The sequence below is a fragment of the Mytilus edulis genome, chromosome 7 (genome assembly GCF_963676685.1).
Source record: "Mytilus edulis chromosome 7, xbMytEdul2.2, whole genome shotgun sequence".
Taxonomy (NCBI): domain Eukaryota; kingdom Metazoa; phylum Mollusca; class Bivalvia; order Mytilida; family Mytilidae; genus Mytilus; species Mytilus edulis.
This window is the reverse complement of record NC_092350.1, coordinates 85501420-85507419: the sequence shown is the minus strand read 5'-3', so window position 1 is coordinate 85507419 and position 6000 is coordinate 85501420.

Sequence of the window (6000 nt, the reverse complement as noted above, 5' to 3'; positions counted from 1 at the left end):
TAGAAGTGATGTAGGCCTCAGTGAATATCGTATATTCGATCAACCCTAGAGAACTGCTATAAGCCACATTGAATATCGTAAATTCTATAAGCCCTAGAGAAGTGCTATAGGCCACAGCAAATATCATATATTCTATTAACCCTAGAAAAGTGCTGTTGGCCACAGTGAATATCGTATATTCTATCATCCCTAGAGAAGTGTTGTAGTCCACATTGAATATCGTATGTTCTATCAACCATAGAGAAGTGATGTAGGCCTCAGTGAATATCGTCGTATATTCTATCAACCCTAGAGAAGTGCTGTAGGCCTCAGTAAATATCGTATATTCTATCAACCCTAGGGAAGTGATGTAGGCCTCAGCGAATATCGTATATTCTATCAACCATAGAGAACTGTTATAGGCCACAGTGAATATTGTAAGTTCTATGAGCCCTAGAGAAGTGCTATAGGCCACAGCGGATATCGTATATTCTATCAACCCTAAAAAAATTGATGTAGGCCACAGTGAATATTGTATCTTCTATCATCCATAGAGAAGTGCTGTAGGCCACATTGAATATCGTATATTATATCAACCCTAGATAAGTGCTGTAGGCCTCAGTAAATATCGTATATTTTATCAACCCTATAGAAGTGCTGTAGGCCTCAGTGAATATCGTATATTCGATCAACCCTAGAGAACTGCTATAGGCCACATTGAATATCGTAAATTCTATAAGCCCTAGAGAAGTGCTATAGGCCACAGCAAATATCATATATTCTATTAACCCTAGAAAAGTGTTGTAGGCCACAGTGAATATCGTATGTTCTATCAACCATAGAGAAGTGCTGTAGGCCTCAGTGAATATCGTATATTCAATCAACCCTAGAGAAGTGCTGTAGGCCTCAGTGAATATCGTATATTCTATCAACCCTTGAAAAATGATGTAGGCCTCAGTGAATATCGTGTATTCTATCAACCCTAGAGAAGTGCTGTAAGCCACAGTGAATATCGTATATTCTATCAACCCTAGAGAAGTGATGTAGGCCTCAGTGAATATCGTATATTCTATCAACCCTAGAGAAGTGATGTAGGCCTCAGTGAATATCGTATATTCTATCAACCCTAGAAAAGTGCTGTAGGCCTCAGTCAATATCGTATATTCTATCAACCCTAGAGAGGTGCTGTAGGCCACAGTGAATATCGTATATATTTTATTAGCCCTAGAGAAGAGATGTAGGCCTCAGTGAATATCGTATATTCTATCAACCCTAGAGAAGTGATGTAGGCCTCAGTGAATATTGTATATTCTATCAACCCTAGAGAAGTGATGTAGGCCTCAGTGAATATCGTATATTATATCAACCCTAAATAAGTGCTGTAGGCCTCAGTAAATATCGTATATTCTATCAACCCTATAGAAGTGATGTAGGCCTCAGTGAATATCGTATATTCGATCAACCCTAGAGAACTGCTATAGGCCACATTGAATATCGTAAATTCTATAAGCCCTAGAGAAGTGCTATAGGCCACAGCAAATATCATATATTCTATTAACCCTAGAAAAGTGCTGTTGGCCACAGTGAATATCGTATATTCTATCATCCCTAGAGAAGTGTTGTAGTCCACATTGAATATCGTATGTTCTATCAACCATAGAGAAGTGATGTAGGCCTCAGTGAATATCGTCGTATATTCTATCAACCCTAGAGAAGTGCTGTAGGCCTCAGTAAATATCGTATATTCTATCAACCCTAGGGAAGTGATGTAGGCCTCAGCGAATATCGTATATTCTATCAACCCTAGAGAACTGGTATAGGCCACAGTGAATATTGTAAGTTATATGAGCCCTAGAGAAGTGCTATAGGCCACAGCGGATATCGTATATTCTATCAACCCTAAAAAAGTGCTGTAGGCCACAGTGCATATTGTATCTTCTATCATCCATAGAGAAGTGCTGTAGGCCACATTGAATATCGTATATTATATCAACCCTAGATAAGTGCTGTAGGCCTCAGTAAATATCGTATATTTTATCAACCCTATAGAAGTGCTGTAGGCCTCAGTGAATATCGTATATTCGATCAACCCTAGAGAACTGCTATAGGCCACATTGAATATCGTAAATTCTATAAGCCCTAGAGAAGTGCTATAGGCCACAGCAAATATCATATATTCTATTAACCCTAGAAAAGTGTTGTAGGCCACAGTGAATATCGTATGTTCTATCAACCATAGAGAAGTGCTGTAGGCCTCAGTGAATATCGTATATTCAATCAACCCTAGAGAAGTGCTGTAGGCCTCAGCGAATATCGTATATTCTATCAACCCTAGAGAAGTGCTGTAGGCCTCAGTAAATATCGTATATTCTATCAACCCTAGAGAAGTGATGTAGGCCTCAGTGAATATCGTATATTCTATCAATCCTAGATAAATGTTGTAGGCCTCAGTGAATATCGTATATTCTATCAACCATAGAGAAGTGCTGTAGGCCTCAGTAAATATCGTATATGTGGGGTTGATAAATCACTTTCGCTGTTTTCTGAAAGTCTGCTTTGATCTTTTTTTAGGATAATTTTTCATATCAGGCTTCTCGTTTGAAAAACAATCTATATTCTATAAGTATCAACCTCATCAAAATAGATATAGGAAGATGTGGTATGAGTGCCAATGAGACAACTCTATCTAAATAACATTTTATAAAAGTAAACCATTATAGGTCAAGGTACGGCCTTCAACACGGAGCCATGGATCACACCGAACAGCAAGCTATAAAGGGCCCCAAAAATTAGTAATGTAAAACCTTTCAAACGGGAAAACCAACGTTCTAATCTATATACAAACGAGAATCGAGAAACACGTATGAACTACATAAACAAACGACAACTACTGTACATCAGATTCCTGACTTGGGACAGGTGCAAACAGTTGCAGCTGGATTAAACGTTTTAATGGTACCAAACCTTCTTCCTTTTCTGGGCAAATTTAGAGCTTGACATATTGTATAGACACTTGCCTTTTGCATATTTTTGTTTTTTTGGTTGCTGTCTCAATGATGGTTTCTATATCTCCTTAAGTTCATACATATGAGTAAGATCGGATATTCATTTCTTTTATATTGAAAGTCTGCTTTCAAATACATTTTACTATTTTTACTATAAATTATGTATCACAATATCAAATGTCATTTTCATCGATGTTTTATTGAAAACACAAAAAGGATCTTAAAAGTTATGCCTTTTTCAACTGATTTTTATAGTTTTAGTTATTCAATAAATCATCGATGAAAATGACATTTTATATTGTGATACATAATTTATAGTAAAAATTTTAAAATGTATTTGAGAGCAAACTTTCAATATAAAACAAATAGATATCTGATCTTGGGTGCGTACTACATTTACATCATAAGTACTGAGGTATGGTATTGATACATTTCTGCTGGTGTACAGCTGCTGGACAGTAAGATGCTGGATCATCATAAGTACTGAGGTATGGAATTATAACATTTCTGCTTGTGTACAGCTACTGGACAGTAAGATGCTGGATCATCATAAGTACTGAGGTATGGAATTAAAATATGTCTACTGGTACACAGTTACTGGACAGTAAGATGCTGGATCAACATAAGTACTGAGGTATGGAATTAAAATATGTCTACTGGTGCACAGTTACTGGACAGTTAGATGCTGGATCATCATAAGTACTGAGGTATGGAATTATAACATTTCTGCTGGTGTACAGCTACTGGATAGTAATTAAGATGCTGGATCATCCTAAGTACTGAGGTATGGAATTAAAACATTTCTGCTAGTGTACAGCTGCTGGACAGTAAGAAGCTGGATCATCATAAGTATTGAGGTATGGAATTTAAACATTTCTGCTGGTGTACACCTGCTGGACAGTAAGATGCTGGATCATCATAAGTACTGAGGTATGGAATTTAAACATTTCTGCTGGTGTACAGCTACTGGACAGTGAGATGCTGAATCATCATAAGTACTGAGGTATGGAATTTAAACATTTCTGCTGGTGTACAGCTGCTGGACAGTAAGATGCTGGATCATCATAAGTACTGAGGTATGGAATTTAAACATTTCTGCTGGTGTACAGCTGCTGGACAGTAAGATGCTGGATCATCATAAGTACTGAGGTATGGAATTTAAACATTTCTGCTGGTGTACAGCTGCTGGACAGTAAGAAGCTGGATCATCATCATAAGTTTTCTGAGGAATATTTTTTTTTTCTGTTGGTGTACAGCTGCTGGTCATTTTGAGTCATAAAAAAAATCAAGGTATATTATATATATATATCAATTAAAGAATTGAATGATTCTATTTGTTCGTTTGCAGGGTTGTAAAAGTGTTGACCGTGCACACATGTTTATTCTGCGCTTCATATAAAATGTGCTTCGGTCAACGCTTTTCCACACTAATAACATTTCAAAAAGATGCCTTCGAATCGTAAATAAAGTATTTGAAATGATGCCATACTGGTGTTATAGCTAGTTTGGTCGAAGCGTTTGGTCAATGTTTTGTCAGAAGGAAACTGCCTTACAAATGCCAAAAATGAGGAATCTATCGGCAAACGTGTAAAATATCTTACTTTCAAAAGCCTTTAAATAATTAAACAAACAGAAGAGAGAGAAAACGGCTTATTTTACTTTAATTTGTATATTAAAGATTGTTGATATAATATAACAAAGTGTGCGGGAAAACAAAATTAATCCCCACATATTGTGTTTACATTTGCGTTTTAACGCAAACATTTGCGATGTAACGCAAACATTTGTTTTATCTTATTTCTTATTTAAGATTCAAAGGAAGCAGCAGTTATTAATGGAGGAGGCTGCATATATTAAAATTCATCTTCTTTGTACTCATTGCAAAGTAAACTGCTTTACTTTTTAACTAATAATGAGAAGGATAATAGATATAAGAATATATGGTATGAGTGCCGATGAGAAAACTCTCCATCTAAGTCATAATTTGTAAAAGTAAACCATTATAGCTCAAAGTACGGTCATCAACACGGAGCAATGGCTCACAACGAACATCAAGCTATCAAGTGCCCCCAAAATGATGTACATGTAATACATGTACATATATTACAATGAAAATTGAGTAAATTAAAGTTATACCGAAGAAAAAAAACCAACCCTGCTAATATAGCTATAGCCGAATATAAATATACTTCCAAAGTAAGCTCTCGTTTGAGGATTGTGTAAGGTTGGTTAACTACCCTTTTGCAATAAATGAATATTATGAAGACGTTTTATTAATAAAATTATGTTCTCTCCATATAAATTGCTACCAAGTGACAACTCTAGATTGAAAATTTCATGACTTTTTATCAAAGAATCTTTATCATATTCTGAAATTTAAAAAAACGATTTCTTACATCAAAATTGAAAATAATTTTTTTTTCTCAATTACTCATTTTACAGCAGAACGATCATTTTGTCTATTTGACAGTTTTACAATTGTATGACATTATTTTTGCTCTTATAATCTACTTATCAAAATTTTAAAAATGTTGGCCTTTCAAATAAAATATGCATATAACATATCTATTTTCTTGTTAAAATATATACTTTTCTGATTCCTATGCATATTTATTTTAACGACTTTTTCTTGTATTTATGGTTCTTTTCCTAACTAAATCACAACAGAAATTTAATGACAGACGGGCATATACAAAACTTAATGAATAATTGAAATCAAGATGTTTGCGTTAAACGCAAAGGTTTGCGTTATTTCGCAAAGGTTTGCGTTATATCGCAAAGGTTTGCGTTATATCGCAAAGGTTTGCGTTATATCGCAAAGGTTTACGTTATATCGCAAAGGTTTGCGTTATATCGCAAAGGTTTGCGTTATATCGCAAAGGTTTGCGTCATAACGCAAAGATAGGAAGAAAATTATAAATAAAAAAATGTGTGGCGCTAATACGCTTCCGTAGTAAGAATCAAATACAACTGATATTGCCAGAAAAGTCAGAGACCAGACACATAAAATTGAAGA